The 23,691-nt window shown below is 47.8% G+C and overlaps 1 protein-coding gene and 1 long non-coding RNA gene across 2 annotated transcripts in view; both read right to left on the bottom strand.

Moving 5' to 3' along the window:
- Positions 1–23,691, bottom strand: part of LOC145338906 (uncharacterized) — a 105,863-nt gene that overhangs the window by 24,129 nt on the left and 58,043 nt on the right. The window lies entirely within an intron of this gene.
- LOC145338908 (uncharacterized) lies at positions 7,983–22,771 on the bottom strand. Its single transcript, XR_013885929.1, has 4 exons — positions 19,849–22,771; positions 18,106–18,218; positions 9,827–9,876; positions 7,983–8,075 (listed from the first exon to the last, which is right to left on the bottom strand). It is a non-coding gene; the product is annotated as an uncharacterized LOC145338908 (long non-coding RNA).

Below are 23,691 nucleotides of genomic sequence, written 5' to 3'. Positions count from 1 at the left end.
AGTGAAAGAGTGATGAGTGAAAGAGTGATGAGTGAAAGAGTGATGAGTGAAAGAGTGATGAGTGAAAGAGTGATGAGTGAAAGAGTGATGAGTGAGGGATTAGGGGCAGGGCCTGAGAAGGGGTGTGTTCCATGTCGGGGGGGTGTGTTCCATGTGGGGGGGGGTGTGTTCCATGTCGGGAGGGTGTGTTCCACGTCGGGGGGAGGCTCTGCAGGGTGGAGGGAAGGATACCTCTCGAACCCTTTCAGGCAGCGAGTTCCAGATACCCACCAGCCTCCCAATCTCCTGTCCCTTAAACCTCTGTCCCCCTCCAGGTTACTGACGCTTCTATTCGGGGGTGGGGGGGAGAAGTTTCATCCTCTCTCCCCGATCCATGTCCCTCATGGTTTTGTACACCTCAATCAGGCCCCCTCCCCCTCAGCCTTCTCTACTCTGAGGAAAACAACCTCAGCCTAACCAGCCTTTCTCCATCATTCAGACACTCCAGCCCAGAAAACAGCCTGGTCACTCTCCTCTGCACCCTCTCTCTCTGCCCGTCTCTGTCTCTCTCGCTCTATCCCTCTCTCTCTCTATGCCCGTCTTTGTCTTCTCTCTGTCTGTTTCTCTCTCTCTGTCTTTCTCTCGAGTAAGAAGTCTGACAACACCAGGTTTAAGTCCAACCAATTTATTTGATAGTAAACTCACAAGTTTTCAGGGTTTGCCCCTTCGTCAGGTGAATGGAGAGTTCTGGCCTCAGACAGAGCATATAACAGCAGACAGTTTACACACTCCTGATCAGAATGCGATTCTGAACAAATAACCTGCTATTCAAGTCTTAAAGATGCCGACAACGTGAGTGGAAAGTGCATTAGGCATTGTTTAAAGAGATGTGTATTGTCTCCAGACAGTACAGTTAGTGAGGTTTTGCAAACCCAAGCAAGTCACGGGGGTTACAGATAGTGTGACATGAACCCAAGATCCTGGTTGAGACTGTCCTCATGTGTGCGGAACTTGGCTATCAGTCTCTGCTCAGCGACTCTGCCTTTCTCTCGAGTGCCATCACATCCTTCCTATCGCGTGGCAACCAGAATTGCACACAATACTCTAACTGTGGCCTCACCAGCCTTTTATACAGCTCCCATCATAACCTCCCTGTTCTTGTATTCTCTGCCTCAGCTAATAAAGACAATCATCCCCATATTCCTTCCTCACCACCTTATCTCCCTGTCCTGCTGCCTTCAGGGACCAATGGACATGCATCCCCAGGTTGTTAATGTAGCCCAGTCCCATCACGCAAACCAGCTTCCCATCCATTGACTCCGTCCACACTTCCTGCTGCCTTAGGAAACGCAGCCAGCATAATCAAGGATCCCCACCCCACACACACACCAGACATTCTCTCTTCCACCTTCTTCCGTCGGGGAAAAGAAACACAAGTCTGAGGACGTTTACTGACCGACTCAAGAACAGCTTCTTCCCTGCTACCGTCAGACTTCTGAACGAACCGACCTTATATTAAGTTGATCCTTCTCTACACTCTCGCTGTGACTGTAACACTACATTCTACACCCTCTCCTTTCCTTCTCTATGAACGGTATGCTTTGTCTGTATAGTGCGTAAGAAACAATACTTTTCACTGTATCCCAATACATGTGACAATAATAAATCAAATCAGAATCATACTTACTGATCATAACCCCCCCCACATTCACATCTAGATCATTAATCACCACAAACAGCAAACTCTCTACACTCTCAGTACAGAGTCACTTTCCTGATATCCTAACACAGCTCCATTACTGTTCCCTCTAGACACAGCTCACCACAACTCACACATCCCTGAACTCACTGGAAAAGTCCATTCATACCCAATGGCTTACCACCAAAGGAGGTGTCGCTGGGCCAGAGGCAGTGGGGGGTTCAGTTTATCTGCTTCCTCCTCCGTCTCCGGCGCGATATGTTTGGGAAAGGTTTCAGACTGAGTTAAAACACCTCCACACACCCCACACCGGCCTGGCGACTGACGTTAACTCCAGTTAGATAGAACAACAAAATCAATCAACGGTGTTTAATATCCATGCAAATTGTTCCAGTGAAAGGTGATGTGTTCTCCTGTATCCTTAATAAACAAAGGGAGAGGCTTTGCTTTTGTTACATAACTTGTCCAGGATGAAGAGTGGGCTGGGGAAGGGTCGGAGCATTTTAAGTTTGTTTATTGGCGTCACAAGTGGGCTTACGTTAACACTGCAATGAAGTTACTGTGAAAAATCCCCTCGTCGCCACACTCCTGTTCGGGTTACACTGAGGGAGAATTCAGCATGGCCAATGCACCCTAACCAGCACGTCTTTCAGACTGTGGGAGGAAACTGGAGGAAACCCATGCAGGAATGGGGAGAACGTGCAGACGCTGCACAGACAGTGACCCAAGGCCAGGAATTGAACCCACATCCCTGGCACCGTGAAGCAGCAGCGTTAACCCACTCTGCCACCGTGCTGTCCTTTAGGGTCTGTACTGGGGCCTCAGTCTTTATATATTGTAACTACAACCTACCCAGTGTTAGATAGAGACTGCTGACAGGATATATCGCTCCCATTAGAACCATCGGAAAGTTACAGCACAGAACGAGGCCATTCAGGCCCATCTTGTCCATGTCAGCCCGTGGACATCCAGGTGCCCTTTCTAATCCCACCTTCCTGCACCCGGCCCACAGCCCTGGAGCTCACAACACTTAAGGTGCAGACCCAGGGACTTATTAAAAGAGTTGAGGGTTTCTGCCTCCACCACCAACCCAGGCACTGAATTCCACACCTCTCTGCATAAAAAAAGTTCTTCCTCATGTCCCCTCTACACCGTCTGTCACTTATCCTGAATCTATGTCCCCTGGTTCTAGAATTCTCCATGTAAGAAGTCTCACAACACCAGGTTAAAGTCCAACAGGTTTATTTGGTAGTAAACACCACGAGCTTTCAGAGCTGCACTTACCTGAATAAGGAGCAGCACTCTGAAAGCTCGTGGCATTTACTACCAAATAAACCTGTTGGACTTTAACCTGGTGTTGTGAATCTTCTTACTGTGTTTACCCCAGTCCAACGCCACATCGAGAATTCCCCGCCAAGGGAATCAATTTTATCCTGCCCAATCCACCTCTTCCCATCATAATTCTGTACACCTCTATCAAGTCATCCCCTCAACCTTCTTTGCTCCAAAGAAAATAATCACAATCTATCCAATCTCTCCTCGTAGCTACACTTTTCCATCCCTGGCAACATTCTTGTGAACCTCCTCTGCACCCTCTCTCTCTCTCCAGAGCAGTTACATCCTGCCTGTAATGTGGCGACCAGAACTGCACACAATGTTCCAGTTGCGGCCGACATTCCAACATTATCTCCTTCCTTTTACATCCTATACCTCTGCCAATGAAGGGGGTATTCCATATGTATTCTTTACAACCGTGTCTGCTGCCTTTAAGGATCTGTGTACTTATGCACCAAGATTAGAATTAGCGTGATGACGATAGGGCATGTGATGGAAGGGAGAGGGGAGAGAGTGGGAGTGTGGCTTGGAGAGGGAGGAACAGCCATGATCAGCTCCAACTCCTGCTCCTAGTCTCCCTGCTTCTATCCAGGGAGAGTTGGTAATTTTAGCAAGTTTATAAATAAGAGGAGGAAGTTGTGTTGGAAAAAATATGACAGAGTGAGGAACAATAAGCTGTTCATAGCAGGGCCCAGCTCAGAACATCCAAAGGACTGCACCCAGCGAGAGATGCAAACTAGAGAGAGGAGAGAGAGAGAGACAGACAGAGGTGTGTGTGTGTGAGCGCGCATGTGCCTGGGTTCAGAAGATGGAACGTGAGCAGACACCAACGTCCCAAACACTGCCTGCTGTTCACTCATTAACAATACGGTCAGGAATGGCAAGGCTGAATTCCAGATTCTCCCCAAAAAACACACCAAACAAATGCAGAGAATAATGGCCGTGTGAAAATGAGGGAGGAGTGGGGGGATTGAAGAGAGAGATGAGGGAAGAATTTCTTTCTCTCTGAGGGTGCTGAGTCTCTGGAAATCTCTGCCTCAGAAGGCGGTGGGTGTGGGGACGGGCAGAGTCTTTGAGTGTGTTTGAGGCAGAGGTGGATAGATTCTGGCTTAGCGGGGGGGTTAAAGGATATCAGGAAGGGGCGGTGAGGTGGGAATATGGGGTTTGAGATTACAATTGGATCAGCCAGGATTACGTGGAATGGGGGAGCAGGGCTCGAGGGGCAGAGTGGCCACCTCCTGACTCTAATCCGTGTGCTGGGATGGGACTCGGGCTACTATGATTCTGCTGTGGAATGTTAAAGTCATTCCAAGGGGTGAGTTATTCCTGGACAAAACAGTGCAGAGTGGGGTGAGGGAGTGGGAGGGCCTTACACTGATAGATCCTTGCCCAACACTGACCCATCAACATCCGTGTGGGCTATATATATATTCTTATTCATTTGTGGGACACGGGCGTCACTGTCTGGACAGCATTTATTGCCCATCCCTTGTTGCCCCTTGGAGAGTCACCCACATTGCTGTGGCTCTGGAGTCACATGTTGGACAGACGGGGTAAGGACGGCAGATTTCCTTCCCTAAAGGACATCAGTGAGGTGGGTTAGTGATGAGTTTTCCGACAATTACTGAATCCCTACGGTGCACAGGGAGGCCATTTGGCCCACTGAGCCTTCACCCACCTCCCACCCAGGTCCTATCCCTGTAACTCCTCGTATTTACCCTGCTAATTCCCATTACATTAAAGGGACAACTTAGCACAGCCAAACAACCTGACCCGCACATCGCTGGAATGTGGGAGGAAACCGGAGCACCCACAGGAAACCCATGCAGACACAGGGAGAACGTGCAGACTCCACACACACACACACACACACACACACACACACACACACACACACACACAGTGACCAGAGGCTGGAATTGAACCCGGGTCCCTGGCGCTGTGAGACAGCGGTGTTAACCACAATCGACAATGGTTTCATCACTAGATTCTTAATTCCAGATATTTTTTATTGAATTCATATTCCACCACCTGCCGTGGAGGGATTCGAAACCGGGTCCCCCAGAACATGAGCTGAGTTTCCAGATGAAGAGTCTAGCGATAATACCAGGAGAACATCACCTCCCCCCAATATCATCTCTGAATATTTCCAGTCCCGTCAAGGGCAATGGCAATCTGGGGAATAGATATGGGGAAACTGGGCTGAGACAGGACTGAGATGAGTTAATATTGGCATCAGTGACTGTGTAAGACTAACGAATTATTAGACCGATTAATAATATTCCTTCGTCTGTAAAACTGAGCAGAGACATGTCAGCCATTTTTGCACATGTTCAGAGTGGCCATTTTGGACATGTTCACAGTAGCTATTTTGGACATGTTCACGGCAACCATGTTGGACATGTTCACGGTGGGCATTTTGGACATGTTCACGGCGGCCATTATGGACATGTTCACGGCGGCCATTCTGGACAAGTTCATGGTGGCCATTATGGACATGTTCACGGTGGCCAGTTTGCACATGTTCCTGTCGGCCATTTTGTCAGCAAACACCTGAATCATTACAGCAGCATTTCATTATTCTTCGAGCTGAGTTTCATGCTCCCCCCATTGGCCAGGTTTAGGTTGTGACAACTCATTGGCCTTGCCAACCCAAACTCCCCCTCGCAGATTTCGGCCAAGCCCGGATGGCAAACACTGAAGCAAAGATAAACATCAACACTCACTTGTGCTCATGCGGGACCATGTCGACCGTCCCAATTCCACGTACCTCACTCACAGCCTTCACTGGAACCGATCCAAATCACTTTCCAGACATCACAGCCAGCAAAGAGCTTCTGGAAACACGGACAGAGTAAAGCAGTGAGTGAGTCAGGCAGCACACTGTCCCCCATCAAACACTCCCAGGACAGGTACAGCACAGGGTTAGATACAGAGTAAAGCTCCCTCTACACTGTGCCCCATCAAACACTCCCAGGACAGGTACAGCACGGGGTGAGATACAGAGTAAAGCTCTCTCCTAGTCTGCTTCTACCCAGGGAGAGTTGGCAATTTCATCAAATTAAGAAATAAAAGAAGGAAGATGTGTTCGAAAAAATATAACAGAGCGAGGAACAACAGGCTGTTCATAGCAGGGCCCAGCTCAGAACATCCAAAGAACTGCACCCAGCGAGAGATGCAAAGTAGAGAGAGGGGAGAGAGAAAGAGAGAGAGAGAGACAGAGCTGGGGCAGTCAGTGTGTGTGTGTGTGTGTGTGTCCACATGTGTTAGGATGTCTGTGTGGTGTGTGTGTGTGTGTGTGTAGGAGCGTGCGTGTGAAATAATGTGATGCATGTGTGTGTGAATGAGTGTGTGTTTGTGGGTGTGTGAGAGAGCGGATGTGTGTGCATGGTGTGCATGTGGTGTGAGTGCATGGTGTGTGTGTGTGTGGTATCAGTGTATGTGTGCGTGGTGTGTGTATGTACTTGGTGTGTGTGCGTGGTGTGTGTGCGTTTTGTGTGTGTGCATGTGGTGTCCTTGCGTGTGTGCGCATGTGGTGTGTGTGTGAGAGAGTGCATGGTGTATGTGTGCATGTGGTATCTGTGCGTGTGGGCGTGGTATGTGTGTGTCAGGGCGTATGGGTGCGTTGTATGTGTGTCTGTAAATGTGCAAGTGTGTGTGCACGTCCATGCACGTGTTTGAACAGCATGTAATGGAACCTACGAGGGAGCAAGCTATCCTCGATCTGGTCCTGTGTAATGAGACGGGAATAATTAATGATCTTACAGTTAGGGATCCTCTCGGAAGAAGCGATCACAGTATGATTGAATTTAAAACACAGATGGAGCGTGAGAAGGTAGAATCCAATACCAATGTCTTGTGCTTAAACAAAGGAGACTATAAAGGGATGAGGGAGGAGTTGGCTAAGGTAGACTGGGAGCAAAACTTTTACAGTAGGACAATTGAGGAACAGTGGAAAACTTTCAAAGTGATTTTTCACAGTGCTCAGCAAAAGTATACACCAGTGATAAGGAAGGACTGTAGAAAGAGATCATCAGCCATGGATATCGAAGGAAATAAAGGAGGGTGTCAAATTGAAAGAAAATGCATACAAAGTGGCAAAGATTAGTGGGACCCAAGAAGATTGGGAAATCTTTCAAGGTCATCAGAAAGCCATGGAAAAAGCTATAAAGAAAAGGAAGATGGATTATGAGTGTAAACTACTGCAGAATATAAAAACAGATAGCAAAAGTTTCGACAAATATATAAAACGAAAAAGAGCGACAAAAGTAAACATTGATCCTTAAGAGGATGAGAAGGGAGATGTAATAACTGGAAATGAGAAAATGGCTGAGGTATTGAACAGGTATTTTGTGTCGGTCTTCACAGTGGAAGACACAAATAACATGCCAAAAATTGATGACAGGAAGGCTATGGCAGGTGAGGACAGAGAAACCTTTATCACAAAAGAGGTAGTGTTGGGCAAGTTAATGGGGGCTAAAGGTATACAATTCTCCTGGTCCTGATGGAATGCATCCCAGGGGTACTAAAAGAGATGGCGGGAGAAACAGCAAATACGCTAGTGGCAATTTACCAAAATTCGCTGGAGTCTGGGGTGGTTCCCACAGATGGGAAAACAGCAAATGTAACACCAATGTTTAAAAAAGGAGGGAGACAACCTGGTTGAGTGTGAAATGGCCCCACAGGCCAGTCAGTTGTAACCAACAACTATCCACACCATGATGGAGAGAGTTTAGCGACTGCTGCTCCCCCCCATTCCCCTCCTGCACTGATATCTCTGACCATCGCAGTGTCCGCAGTTACCAACCTGCACACTCTTGGACATGAAGAGATAATTTTGAATGGCCAATCCACTCAATCTACTGTGTCTACATTCCGCTTGGTGTGCCCAGTTTATTGGGAAATGTCCCAGCTCTTCACCTGTGAAACCAGTACCATCCTGCATGGAGACCATCATCACACATTAACATGCTGGTACACTAAGTCTCTCGGCAATCTGTGCTTCTCCTATCGTTCAGGACGGTGTGATTGACACACGGGTCAGTGAGGGCAGAGTCCGCGACTGAGAGACAGAGGCATGTTTAATGTTAATATTAAGTATAGTTCATGCTGAACACAGAAACTAGAAGCAGGAGGAGGCCATTCGGCCCTTTCAGCCTGCTCTACCATTCATTTTGATCACGGCTGATCATCAAATTCAATATCCTGATTCCTCCCCCGTTCCCCCCATATCTCTCGATCCCATTAGCCCCAAGAGTGATATCTAATTTCTTCTCAAAATCACACAACATTTTGGCCTCAACTACTTTCTGTGGGAGTGAATTCCACACATTCACCACCCTCTGGGTGAAGAAATTTCTCCTCACCTCAGTCCGAAAATGTTTACGCCTTATCCTCAAACTATGACCCCCTTGTTCTCGACTCCCCCCACCATCGGGAACATTCTTTCTGAATCTACTCTGTCAGAATTTTATAAGTTCCTATGAGATCCCCTCTCACTCTTTTAAACTCCAGTGAATAAAATCCTCAGTGAATTAATCTCTCCTCATATGACTGACCCGCCATCCCAGGAATCAGCCTGGTAAACATCTGCTGCGCTCCCTCTATAACAAGGACATCCTTCCTCAGATAAGGACACCAAAACTGCACACAATACTCCAGGTGTGGCCTCACCTACATCCTGGACAAATGCAGCAAAACATCTCCATTCGATGAAAATAAAAAGATGTGCAGGTTAGGGTGGATTGGCCATGCTAAATTGCCCCTTAGTGTCCAAAGGTGTGCAGGTTGGGTGGATTGGCCATGCTAAATTTGACTTATTTGATTTGATTTATTGTCACATGTATTAACATATAGTGAAAAGTTATGTTTCTTTTCCAACAAGATGTAAGTTAGGTAGATTGGCCATGCTAAATTGTCTCTTAATGTCAAAAGATATGAAGGTTAGGTGTATTAGCCATGCTAAATTATCATTAAGTGTCCAAACATGTGCAGATTAAGTGGATTTGACATGTTAAAATGCCCCGTCGTGTCCAAAGTTGTTTAAGTTAACTAGATTGGCCATGCTAAATTTGACTTATTTGATTTGATTTATTGTCACATGTATTAACATACAGTGAAAAGTTATGTTTCTTTTCCAACAAGATGTAGGTTAGGTAGATTGGCCATGCTAAATTGCCTCTTAGTGTCCAAAGGTGTGCAGATTAGGATGATTCGCCATGTTAAATTGCCCTTTAGTGTCAAAATATGTGATAATGTGGATTGGCCGTGTTAAATTGTCCCTCAGTGTCCAAAGGTGTGCAGATTAGGGGGATTGTGCTAAATTGTCCCATAGTGGCCAAAGATGTGCAGTTTGGGTGGACTGGTCATGCTAAATTGTCCTTTAGATTCCAAAGATGTGCAAGTTATGTGGATTGGGAAGGTTAAATTGTTCCCTAGTGTCCAAAGATGTGCAGGTTAGGGGGATTGGCCATGCTAAATTGTTCCCTATCGCGCAAAGACATGTAGGCTGGGTGGATTGGCCATGATAAATGCACAGGATTTTGGGGATAGGATTCAGTATGGGCCCAGTGTGCTCTTTTGGAGCGTGGGTGCATAATCAATGGGCTGAATGGCCTCGTTGTGCACTGTTGGCATTCTGTGCTTCCATAAAAGAGATGCTCTCTGCACAGAGCACAACTGGAGGCAAAACTACAGCCTGTGCAACACCCTAACGACGTCACCATCAAATCATGTGATCCGAAAGCAATCATGCAAACACTTAAATATATAACAGGGCTCATTAACACAGCGCAGTTTGACAACAGGACTCACTCAGGAAGCCCAGAATCAGCAGCAGGGTCCTCATCTCGCTGGATGAGATTCTGCAGAGAGAAAGACAGGATTCATATTAGAGAGAGTTAAGAGGATATGGGGAAGGGTGCAGGGAAACAGAGCCAGTATTAAACAGTGAATGCCTGCAAGAGATCAGTCTGTTTCTCCAGTTAGAGGGGGTGAGCTCTGACTGGGTCCCCTATAGACCGTGGTGAGCCCCACCTCCTGTCCCACAGCGTCCCTGACTCAATCCTTCCCTGGTTCTGCATTCAATTCCCCCCGCAAAGCCCCCGTGAGTAACCCATGAGGGGTCTGTCAGGTACCACTTTCCCCATCACAAAAAAGCCAGGTGAACACCGTCACCAGTAAGAGACACTCTCACCACCCCTAAACATTCAATGGCGTTACCATCACTGAATCTCCCAGCCTCAACATCCTTGGGATTACCATTGGCCAGATGTGGACACAGGTCAGGAGTGTGATGGAATATTCTCTCCACTTGCCCGGATGGGTGAGACTCCAACAACAACCGGGAAAACTTGACACCATCCAGGGCAATGCAGACTGACTTTACGATCATATCAGATACCCACCTGCGAGGACCTGACGTGATGGTGTCATCTGGATGATCAGAAGCCTGGCTGGCACCCTGGTACTGCCAACCAGACACCTTGGCACTGCCAGGGCGATGAGGTTGAGGAGCAATGCCTGAGTGAGTGGGGCCTGAGGGAGTGGGGGTTGGTGGAGTGCCTACCAGGGGAGTGGCGACCAAGGGATTGTGGTCCGAGAGAGTGGAGTCCCAGGGAGTGAGGCCTCAGGGAGTGAGGAGACAGGGTGTGAGGAGTGAGGGATAAGGTAATTAAGGTCAGGGCCTGAGAGGGGTGTGTTCCATGTTGGGGGGTGAGGAGGCTCTGCAGGGTGGAGGGAAGGATGCCTCACAAACGCTTGCAGGCAGCGAGTTCCAGATACCCAACAGCCTCCCAATCTCCTGTCCCTTAAACCTCTGTCCCCCCTCCGGGTTACTGACGCTTCGAATCAGGGGAGGAGAAGTTTCATCCTCTCTACCTGATCTATGTCCCTCATGGTTTTATACACCTCGATCAGGCCCCCTCCCCCTCAGCCTTCTCCGCTCTGAGGAAAAGAACCCCAGCCTAATCAGCCTTTCTCCATAGCTCAGACACTCCAGCCCAGGAAACAGCCTGGTGACTCTCCTCTGCACCTTCTCTCTGTCTCTCTCTCTCTGTCTGCCTGTCTTTCTCTCTGTCACTCTCTCTCTCTTGTGCCATCACATCCTACCTATCGCATGGCGACCAGAATGGCACACAATACTCTAACCAGGGCCTCACCAGCCTTTTATACAACTCCCATCGTAACCTCCCTGCTCCTGTATTCTCTGCCTCAGCTAATAAAGGCAAGTATCCCCATATTCCTTCCTCACTACTTTATCTCCCTGTCCTGCTGCCTTCAGGGACCAATGGACACGCACCCCAAGGTCATTAATGTAGCCATCCACTGACTCCGTCTAAGCTTCCCGCTGCCTCGGGGAACCACAGCCAGCATAATCAAGGACCCCCACCCTACACACACACACCGGACATTCTCTCTTCCACCTTCTTCCGTCAAAGAAACACAAGTCTCAGGACGTTTACTGACTGACTCAAGAACAGCTTCTTCCCTGCTGCTGTTCGACTTTTGAATGGACCTACCTTATATTAAGTTGATCTTTCTTTACACCCTCGTTGTGACTGTAACATGACACTCTGCACTCTCTCGTATTCTTCTCTATGAACAGTATGCTTTGTCTGTATAGCGCGCAAGAAACAATACTTTTCACTGCATCCCAATACATGTGACAATAATAAATCAAATCAGAATCATACTTACTGATCATAACCACCTCCCCCCATTCACATCTAGATCATTAATCACCACAAACAGCAAACTCTCTACACTCTCAGTACAGAGTCACTTTCCTGATATCCTAACACAGCTCCATTACTGTTCCCTCTAGACACAGCTCACCACAACTCACACATCCCTGAACTCACTGGAAAACTCCATTCATACCCAATGGCTTACCACCAAAGGAGGTGTCGCTGGGCCAGAGGCAGTGGGGGGTTCAGTTTATCCGCTTCCTCCTCCGTCTCCGGCGCGATATGTTTGGGAGAGGTTTCGGACTTAGTTAAAGCACCTCCAAACGCCCCACCCACCCCCACACCGGCCTGGCGACTGATGTTAACTCCAGTTAGATGGAATATCATCAATCAACGGTGTTTAATATCCATGCAAATTGTTCCAGTGAAAGGTGATGCGTTCTCCTGTATCCTGAATAAAAAAAGGGAGAGGCTTTGCTTTTGTTACATAACTTGTCCAGGATGAAGAGTGGGCTGGGGAAGGGTGGGAGCATTTTAAGTTTAGTTTGTTTATTGGCGTCACAAGTGGGCTTACATTAACACTGCAATGAAGTTGCTGTGAAAAATCCCCTAGTCGCCACACTCCGGCACCTGTTCGGGTTACACTGAGGGAGAATTTAGCACGGCCAATGCACCCCAACCAGCACGTCTTTCAGACTGTGGGAGGAAACTGGAGGAAACCCATGCAGAAATGGGGAGAATGTGCAGACTCAGCACAGACAGTGACCCAAGGCCGGGAATTGAACCCACATCCCTGGCACCGTGAAGCAGCAGCGTTAATCCACTCTGCCACCGTGCTGCCCTTTCGGGTCTGTATTGGAGCCTCAGTCTTTATATATTGTAACTACAACCTACCCAGTGTTAGGTAGAGACTGCTGACAGGATATATCGCTCCCATTAGAACCATCGGAAAGTTACAGCACAGAACGAGGCCATTCAGGCCCATCTTGTACATGTCAGCCCGTGGACATCCAGGTGCCCTTTCTAATCCCACCTTCCTGCACCCGGCCCACAGCCCTGGAGTTCACAACACTTAAGGTGCAGATCCAGGGACTTATTAAAAGAGTTGAGGGTTTCTGCCTCCACCCCCAACCCAGGCACTGAATTCCACAGCTCTTTGCATAAAAAAAGTTCTTCCTCATGTCCCCTCTACACCGTCTGTCACTTATCCTGAATCTGTGTCCCCTGGTTCTAGAATTCTCCATGTAAGAAGTCTCACAACACCAGGTTAAAGTCCAACAGGTTTATTTGGTAGTAAACACCTTGAGCTTTCAGAGCTGCACTTACCTGAAGAAGGAGCAGCCCTCCGAAAGCTCGTCACGTTCACTACCAAATAAACCTGTTGGACTTTAACCTGGTGTTGTAAGAACATAAGAACATAAGAACATAAGAAATAGGAGCAGGAGTAGGCCATCTGGCCCTTCGAGCCTGCCCCGCCATTCAATAAGATCATGGCTGATCTGTCGTGGCTCAGTTCCACTTTCCCGCCCTCTCCCCATAACCCTTAATCCCCTCTCTTATCAAAAACCCTTTGTGAGACTTCTTACTGTGTTTACCTCAGTCCAACACCGGCATCTCCACATCAAGAATTCTCCGCCAAGGGAATCAATTTTATCCTGTCCATTCCACCTCTTCCTGTCATAATTCTGTAAACCTCTATCAAGTCACCCCCTCAACCTTCTTTGTTCCAAAGAAAATAACCACAATCTATCCAATCTCTCCTCGTAGCTACACTTTTCCATCCCTGGCAACATTCTTGTGAACCTCCTCTGCACCCTCTCTCTCTCTCCAGAGCAGTTACATCCTGCCTGTAATGTGGCGACCAGAACTACACACAATATTCCAGTTGTGGCCGACATTCCAACATTATCTCCTTCCTTTTACATCCTATACCTCTGCCAATATAGGGCTAACGGGAGGACTCTGAATAGTGTAGATGAACAGAGGGATCTAGGTGTATGTGTACATAGATCCCTGAAAGTAGGGAATCAAGTAGATAAGGTTGTTAAGAAGGCATACGGTGTCTTGGCATTTATTGGTAGGGGGATTGAATTTAGGAGTCGCAGCGTCATGTTGCAACTGTACACAACTCTGGTGCGGCTGCACTTGGAGTATTGTGTGCAGTTCTGGTCCCCACATTATAGAAAGGATATGGAGGCTTTGGAGAGGGTGCAGAGGAGGTTTACCAGGATGTTGCCTGGTATGGAGGGGAGGTCCTATGAGGAGAGACTGAGGGATTTGGGGTTGTTTTCGCTAGAAAGAAGGCGGCTAAGAGGGGATCTTATTGAAACATATAAGATGATTAGAGATTTAGGTAGGGTGGATAGTGATAGCCTTTTTCCTCGGATGGAGAAAGCTAGCACGAGGGGGCATGGCTTTAAATTAAGGGGAGGTAGTTATAGGACAGATATCAGGGGTAGGTTCTTTACCCAGAGGGTGGTGAGGGATTGGAATGCCCTGCCTGCTGCAGTTGTAAATGCGCCTAGTTTGGGGGCGTTTACGAGATCCGTGGATAGGTTTATGGATGAAAAAGGATTGGTTTAGGTTAGAGGATCATTGTTTTTCAACTGGTCGGCGCAACATCGTGGGCCGAAGGGCCTGTTCTGCGCTGTAATGTTCTATGTTCAATGAAGGGAGTATTCCATATGTATTCTTTACAACTGTGTCTGCTCGATCTGCTGCCTTTAGGGACCTGTGTACTCATACACCAAGATTAGAATTAGCGTGATGACGATAGGGCATGTGATGGAAGGGAGAGGGGAGAGACTGGGAGTGTGGCGTGGAGAGGGAGGAACAGCCATGATCAGCTCTGAGTCCTACTCCTGCTCCTAGTCTCTCTGCTTCTATCCGGGGAGAGGTGACAATTTCAGCAAGTTTATAAATAAGAGGAGGAAGTTGTATTGGAAAAAATATGACAGAGGGAGGAACAATAAGCTGTTCATAGCAGGACCCAGCTCAGAACATCCAAAGGACCGCACCCAGCGAGAGATGCAAACTACAGAGAGGAGAGAGACAGAGCTGGGACAGTCAGTGTGTGTGTGTGTGTGTGCGCGCGCGTGCGCCTGGGTTCAGAAGATGGAACCTGAGCAGACACCAACATCCCAAACACTGCCTGCTGTTCACTCATTAACAATACAGTCGGGAATGGCAAGGTTCAATTCCAGATTCACCCCCCAAACAAACAAATGGGGAGAATAGTGGTGTTCCCCATGTATCTGCTGCCCTTGTCCTTCTGGATGGAAGTGGACATGGGTTTGGAAGGTGTTTTCTAAGGATCTTTGGTGAGTTGTTGCAGTGCATCTTGTAGCTGGTACACACTGCTGCAACTGAGTGTTGGTGATGGAGGGAGTGGATGACAGAATCATAGAATCCTTGCAGTACAGAAGGACGCCATTCGGCCCAGAGAGACTTCACTAGCCACAATGCCACGTGTCCTATCCCTGTAACCCCATGTATTTACACTAGCTACCTCCCCTGACACTATGTGGCAATTTATCAAGGCCAATCCATCTAACCTGCACATCTTTAGACTTTGGAAGGAAACCTGAGCACCCAGAGCAAACCCACGCAGACATGGGGAGAATGTGCAGAGTCCACACAGACAGCTATCCAAGGCCAGAAATTGGACTGGGGTTCCAGGTGCTGTGAGGCAGCAGTGTTAACCACTGTGCTACCGTGCCACCCTTTGTGAATGTGATGCCAATCAAGCGGGTTGCATTGTCCTCGATGGTGTCGAGCTTTCTCGAGTGATGTTGGGAGCCGCATTCATCCAGGCAAGTGGAGAGTCTCCCATCACATTCCTGACTTGTGTCCTTGTCGATGGTGGACAGGTTTTGGGGAGGTGGGAGTCAGGAGGTGAGTTACTCTCTGCAGGATTCCCAGCCTCTGTCCTGTTCTGGTAGCCACGGTATTTATATGGCTGGATCCCAGTTCAGTTTCTGGTCAATGGTAACTCCCAGGATATCAATAGTGGGTGAGGGGATTCAGCGCTGGTAACACCATTGACTGTCAAGGGGGGAGATGGTTAGGTTCTCTCTCTCTCACTGGAGATGAGTCACAGTCTCAGGATACAGGGGAGACCATTAGGGACAGAGATGAGGAGACATTTCTTCACTCAGAGGGTGGTGAACCTGTGGATTTCTCTACCACAGAACGCAGTGGAGGTCAAATCACTGAATATATATTGAAGAAGGAAACGGATAGATTTCTTGACTCTCAACGTGCCAAAGAGAGGGGTGGGAGAGAGAGTGGGAGTGTGGCGTGGAGAGAGAGGGACAGCCATGATCAGCTCCGAGGCCTACTCCTGCTCCTAGTCTCTCTGCTTCAATCCGGGGAGAGTTGGTAATTTTAGCAAGTTTATGAATAAGAGGAAGTTATGTTGGAAAAAATATGACAGAGTGAGGAACAATAGGCTGTTCATAGCAGGGCCCAGCTCAGAACATCCAAAGGACCGCACCCAGCAAGAGATGCAAACGAGAGAGACAGCCAGAGCTGGGACAGTAGTGTGTGGGGGGTGTGTGTGGGGGTGGGTGTGTGCCTGGGTTCAGAAGATGAAACCTGAGCAGACACCAACATCCCAAACACTGCCTGCTGTTCACTCATGAACAATACGGTCAGGAACGGCAAGGCTCAATTCAAGATTTTCCCCCAAAAAACACACCAAACAAATGGGGAGAATAATGGCCGTGTGAAACTGAGGGAGGAGTGGAAGGGATTGAAGAGAGTGATGAGGGAAGAATTCCTTTCTCTCCGAGGGTGCTGAGTCTCTGGAAATCTCTGCCTCAGAAGGCGGTGGGGGACGGGGCAAGTCTTTGAATGTGTTTGAGGCAGAGGTGGATAGATTCTGGCTTAGCGAGGGGCGGGGGGGTGAAAGGATATCAGGAGGGGGCAGTGACACGGGAATGTGGGGTTTGAGGTTACAATCGGATCAGCCGCGATTATATGGAATGGGGGAGCAGGGCCCAAAGGGCAGAGTGGCCTCCTCCCGACTCTAATCCGAATGCTGGGATGGGACTCGGGCTACAATGATTCTGCTGTGGAATGTTAAAGTCAGGTATCACCAAAGGGTGAGTTATTCCTGGACAAAGCCATGCAGAGGGGGTTGAGGGAGTGGGAGGGCCTTACACTGATAGATCCTTGCCCAACACTGACCCATCAACATACATGTGGGACGGATATATATTCTTATTCATTTGTGGGACAAGGGCATTGCTGTCTGGACAGCATTTATTGCCCATCCCTAGTTGCCACTTGGAGAGTCACCCACATTGCTGTGGCTCTGGAGTCACATGTTGGACAGACCAGGTAAGGACGGCAGATTTCCTTCCCTAAAGGACATCAGTGAGGTGGGTTAGTGACGGGTTTTCCGACAATTATTGAATCCCTACAGTGCATTGAGCCTTCACCCACCTCCCACTCAGGCCCTATCCCCGTAACTCCTTGTATTTACCCTGCTAATTCCCCTGACATTAAAGGGACAACTTAGCACGGCCAATCAACCTGACCCGCACATCGTTGGAATGTGGGAGGAAACCGGAGCACCCACAGGAAACCCACACAGACACGGGGAGAACGTGCAGACTCCACACACACACACACACACACACACACACACACAGCGACCAGAGGCTGGAATTGAACCCGGGTCCCTGGCGCTGTGAGACAGCGGTGTTAACCACAATCGACAATGGTTTCATCAGTCGATTCTTAATTCCAGATACTTTTTATTGAATTCACATTCCACCACCTGACATGGACAGATTCGAACCCGGGTCCCTCAGAACATGAGCTGAGTTTCCAGATGAAGAGTCTAGTGATAATACCAGGACGCCATCACCTCCCCCCAATATCATCTCTGAATATTTCCAGTCCCATCAAGGGCACTGGCTAACTGGAGAATAGACATGGGGAAACTGGGCTCAGACAGGACTGAAATGAGTTAATATTGACATGAGTGGCTGCGTAAGACTAACGAATTATTAGGCCGATTAATAATATTCCTCAGAATGTCCGTAAGATAGAACACAGACACATCAGTCATTTTGGACATGTTCACAGTGGCCATTTTGGAATGTTGATGATGGCCATTTAAGACATGCTGATGATTTTAGAAATCTTCACGCCTGCCTTTTGGACATGTTCACAACGGCCATTTTGGACATGTTCGCGGCGTCCATTTTGTCAGCAAACACCTGAATCATTCCAGCAGCATTTCTTTATTCTTCGGGCAGAGTTTCACGTTCCCCCCATTGGCCAGGTTTAGGTTGTGACGACTCACTGGTCTTGCCCAAACCAAGCCTCCGCCTTGCAGATTTTGGCCAACCCCGGATGGCCAACACTGAAGCAAAGATAAACATCAACACTCACTTGTGCTCATGCGGGACACCATGCCAAGCGTCCCAATTCCATGTACCCCACTCAAAGCGTTCACTGGAACCGATCCAAACCACTTTCCAGACATCACAGCCAGCGAGGAGCTTCTGGAAACACAGACAGGGTAAAGCAGTGAGTGAGTCAGGCAGCCCCATCAAACACTACCAGGACAGGTACAGCACGGGGTTAGATACAGAGTAAAGCACCCTCTACACTGTCCCCCATCAAACACTCCCAGGACAGGTACAGCGCGGGGTTAGATCCAGAGTAAAGCTCCCTCTACACTGTCCCCGCCATCAAACACTCCCAGGACAGGTACAGCACGGGGTTAGATACAGAGTAAAGCTCCCTCTACACTGCCCCCCCATCAAACACTCTCAGGACAGGTACAGCACAGGGTTAGATACAGAGTAAAGCTCCCTCTACACTGTCCCCATCAAACACTCCCAGGACAGGCACCGCATGGGGTTAGATACAGAGTAAAGAATTTTAGTTGCTGGAACTGCTTGTATTAAAGTTAATCAGTCACTCCAATAATTTTCTCTGCAATTAATGAATTATTTGTTAATATTGAAAGCTCTTCATTGATGCTTACTAAATGAGTTTCTTCACACACTGGAACAACATATTTGACATAGGTTTTCACTCATTAGGGGCTCTTTGTTTAGGTTAATCATAGATTATTAATTACCAATCAGGCCCTTCACAAAATGCTTGGATTATTTCCTTCAGACGATCCTGTGATTGGAACTAATAATCAATAGTTAGAATCGTGATGTTATCTGATTTAGTTGGGGGATTTTTCATGTCCCGCCCACCATGGGAATTGTGTGTGTGTGTGTGTGTGTGTGTGTGGGGTGTGTGTGGGGTGTGTGGGGGGTGTGTGGGGGGCGTGGGGGGGGGGGGGGGGGTGTGGGGGGCGTGGGGGGGGGGGGGTGGGGGGCGTGGGGGGGGGGGGGGTGGGGGGCGTGGGGGGTGGGGCGTGGGGTGGGGGGCGTGGGGGGGGGTGGGGGGCGTGGGGGGGGGGGGTGGGGGGCGTTGGGGGGGGGGGTGGGGGGCGTTGTGGGGGGGGGGGGCGTGGGGCGTGGGGGGGGGCGTGGGGGGGGGCGTGGGGCGTTGGGGGGGGGGCGTGGGGCGTTGGGGGGGGGGCGTGGGGCGTGGGGGGGGGGCGGCGTGGGGCGTGGGGGCGTGGGGGGGGGGCGTGGGGGGGGCGTGGGGGGGGGCGTGGGGGGGGCGTGGGGGGGGGGGTGGGGGGGGCGTGTGGGGGGGCGTGGGGGGGGGGGGCGGCGGCAGCTGCGTGAGGCCATGCACGGGTCTGTTGACGTTAGGTGGGATTTTCTGATATTGGGGCAAGTGTGTCCACTGCATCAATTCTTTTAAAAGCGTAAACTGATTAACTATTCACTGTCAAATTAATCTCAAACAATGACGAGGCGGAGTACAGGAAAGAGATAGAGAATCTGGTGAACTGGTGCAGTGACAATAATCTCTCCCTCAATGTCAACAAAACGAAGGAGATTGTCATCAACTTCAGGAAGCGGAGTGGAGAACATGCCCCTGTCTAAACCAACGGGGCTGAAGTAGAAACGGTCGAGAGCTTCAGGTTTTTAGGTGTTCAGAACACCAAAATCCTGTTCTGGTCCCCCCGCGCCGACACTATAGTTAAGAAAGCCCCACCAACACCTCTCCTTTCTCAGGAAGACTAAGGAAATTTGGCATGTCCACTCCAACTCTCACCAACTTCTCCAGATGCAGCATACAAAGCATTCTTTCTGATTGTATCACAGCTTGGTAGGGGCTCCTGCTCTGTCCAAGGCTGCAAAAAGCTACAAAGGGTTGTGAATGTAGCCCAATCCATCACACAAAACAATCCCCCATCCACTGACTCTGTCGACACTTCCCCCTGCCTCGGGGAAAAGCAGCCAGCATAATCAAGGACCCCACGCACCCCGCACATACTCTCTTCCACAAAACTACCCCGAATCCTCAGACTGTGACCCCCTGGTTCTGGACTCCCCCCACCATCGGGAACATCCTCTCTGCATCTACCCTGTCTAGTCCTGGTAGAATTTTATAAGTCTCTATGAGATCCACCTCCCCGCCTCCGCCTCATTCGTCTGAACAGATAACATGAATATTAATGCAAAACATGTTAAGTGAGGGAACAAGCATAAATTTAGATCAATTAAATATTAACATCAAAGGGGTTAATGGCCAGGACAAACACACAGTTAGATCTGATTATTAAATGTGTTAATGGACAGGAGAAGCACAACTTCAGATAAATCTGATATTAATGTGGGAAATATACACTGATATATTACACACAAGTTTAGATAACTTGACTGTTAATAATAAATCTGTAAAACAACGGAACTGCCATTTGGATAAAGTCAATCTGATGATTAAATGTGTGAACGAACAGGAGAGAGACAAGTTTAGGAAAATCCGTCAATTGATAAACACAAATTTAGATGGAGTGAAAATTGAACTTCAACCCCGGACTCAACCGAAATCTGAGCAAAACTTGTGCAAAATTTGCCGAATGTTGGCTCAAAATTTGACATACATTTGACCAAAATTTGCCCGATATTTAACTTAAGTTTGAGTTAAATCTGAGGGAAATTTTGGGATAAATTTGAGAGTCATCCTTGAGCTCAATTTTGGGGTGATTTTGAGGTAAATTTTGAGCGATATTTGAGGAACATTTGGGTTAATTTAGGAGTATATTTTGAGGTAAATTTGAGTTACAGTATGAGCCAGGTTTTGGGCAATTTTTGAGGTAAATTTGGGTAAATCTTGAGGTAAATTATGGGGTAGATTTGCCATAAATTTTGAGCGATATTTTGGGTAACGTTTGAGGTAAACTTGAGGCAAATTTTGAGGTAAATGAGATAAACGTTGAGGTAAATTTTGAGACAAATGTTGAGGTATATTTTGAAGGAAGTTTGAGACAAATTTGAGGGTTTAATTTGGGCTAAATTTGACCCGAGTTTGAGGTAAATTTGGGGGTAAGTTTTGAGGCACATTTTGAGGCAAATTGTGAACTAAGTTTGGGATAAATTTGGGGGTATATTTTTGAGCTTTGAGGTAAATTTGGGGTAGCCTTTGAAAGAAATTTGAAGCCAGATTTTGAGGTAAATGTGACGCAGATTTTGAGATAAATGTTGAGATAAATTTGAGGTAAAGTCTGAGAAAAATGTTGAGGTAAATTTTGAAGAAATTTTGAGCTAAATTTGAGTGAAGCTTTGAGGTGAATTTGGGATAAATTTGTGGTGAAATAGGATATTGAAGCTAATGTTAAATTTGAGGTAAATTTGAGGGTACAGTTTGAACTACATTTTGAGGTAAATTTGTGGTGAAACTTACAGTAAATTGGAGGATATTGAGGCTAATGATAATATTGAGATAAATTTGGGGTAGGTTTGGGGTAAAATTTGGGGTAGGTTTGGGGTAAAATTTGGGGTGAGTTTGGGTAAAGTTTGGAGTAAAATTGGGGTACACTTTGTGGTAAAACTTGGTGAGTTTGGGGTAACTTCTGGGGTAAAAACAAAATCGGAGGGAAACTTGTGCAAAATTTGCCGAATATTGGCCCAAAATTTGACATATACTTGACGGTCTTTGACGAAAATTTGCCCAATCTTTCACTGAGGTTTGAGGTAAATCTGAAGGAATTTTAGGGTAAATTTGAGGTAAATTTTGAGCAACGTTGGAGCAAAATTTGGAGCTAAGTTTGAGCTAAATCTGGGGTAACGTTCGAGGTAAAATTGGGGGAAATATGAGCTACATTTTGAGCTAATTTTTGAGGTATAGTGAGGTAAATTTCAGCTAAACTTTGGGCCAAGTTTTGGGTAATTTTGAGTAAATCTTGAGGTAAATTATTGGGTAAATGTGTGGAAAATTCTGAGCTACGTTTTGGGTAAATTCTGAGCTAAATATGAGGCAAATTTTGAGAAAAATGGTGAGGTAAATTTTGAAGCAAGTTGGGGTAAGTTTGAGAGTATAATTTGACCTGAGTTTTCAGGAATATTTGGGGTAACCTCGGAGCTAAATTTTGAGGTACATTTGAGATAAATTCTGAGAAAATTGTTGAGGTAAATGTTGAAGTAGGTCTGGGGTAAATTTTGAGGAAAATTTTATAAAAAATTTGGGCAAATTTGATGGCATATTTTGATTAATTCTGACCCAAGTTTTGATGTAAAATTGGCGTCACCTTCGATCTCAATTTAGGAGAAACGTTTTGAGGTAAATCTTGAAATAAATTGTTGAGACAAATTTTGAAGGAGGTTTGGGATAAATTTTAGGGTATCTTTTGACCTAATTTCGACTGACATTTTGATTGAGGATAAATTTGTGGTGAAACTTACAGAAAATTGGAGACTGCTAATATTGAGTTAAGTTTTGGGGCAAAATTTGTGGTAATTTTTGGGGTAAATGTTAATTCTGAGGGATTTTCACTCGGATTCATTCATGTCTTTTCTAATCTCTCTCTTCAATACTCTCCCTTCTCCAAGGACAAGGGCTACTCTCCTTCCCCAGGCAGGAGCAGGCCGCACACCAAGCCTCGGCCTCTCCCCGCGGTGTCTGTCCGCCCAGGGCCGCGCCCCGCTCCGGCCGCCCGCCTCCCGGGAGTCCCGCTGCTGCCGCCGCCACCGACTGGGCTGAGGGTCGGCGACGACGGGGCGGGGCCTGGGGAGGAGGGGGCGGGGACTAGGGAGTGGGCAGGGCCTGGCGAGAAGGGGCGGGGTCTGGAGTTGAGGGGGCGGAATCATGCAAGGAGAAAGAATGGCAGCGGGGGCGGGGCCTGGGGAGGACGGGGCGGGGCCTGGCAGTCGAGTTCCTCAATCCAGTCATTCAGCAATGAGACAGATGGACAATAAGGGACAATTTAGCATGGCCAATCCACACAACTTGCACATCTTTGGACAATAAGGGCCAGTATAGCATGGTCAATCCACCTAACCTGCACATCTTTGGACACTGAAGATCAGAGTGATCTTGGAGTGCATGCCCATCTATCACTGAAGGCAGCAGGACAGGGAGATAAATTGCTAATTTGCCCCTTAATGTCTCAGGATGGGCTGGTTACGTGGATTGGCCAGGTCCAAAGATGTGTAGATTAGGGGAATTAGTGGGGTAAATAGTTGGGGTTATGGAGAACAGGTCTGGGTGGAATTTCCTCTCAGTGTCGGGGGGGTTACAGGGATATGTCCTGGTGGGATTGTGGCAGGTGAAGACTCGAAGGGCCGAATGGCCTCCTTCTGCACTGGATGGATTTTGTGCTTCTATGACTCTATGTTCATAGTCCAGTGATAATGCCCACTCAGCCACAATTGCCCCTATTACTCAGCAAGCCCAGTGCTGACTCACTTAAAACTACAAGTGAGCAAGTTGAACGGGGGTTAGCGTAGGGAGGTGTTTTAACTTTCAAACTCAGAGCTATACCTAATCTGCCCCTCTCCTCACTGTCTGTGTCGGCTGTTGTAAAGTATTTGTAGATTGGTGATTGTGACATTGTAAAACGCTCAGGGAAAAAGCATTGCACGATCCCTTTCAGAGGTGGTGTTTTTTTTCTGTGCT

This window comes from Carcharhinus amblyrhynchos, unplaced genomic scaffold, assembly GCF_965287045.1.
Source record: "Carcharhinus amblyrhynchos unplaced genomic scaffold, sCarAmb.v2.hapA chromosome_233, whole genome shotgun sequence".
In the NCBI taxonomy this organism is placed as follows: Eukaryota; Metazoa; Chordata; class Chondrichthyes; order Carcharhiniformes; family Carcharhinidae; genus Carcharhinus; species Carcharhinus amblyrhynchos.
Note: the sequence above shows the minus strand (reverse complement) of the source record. Positions and strands in the feature narration are given on the sequence as shown.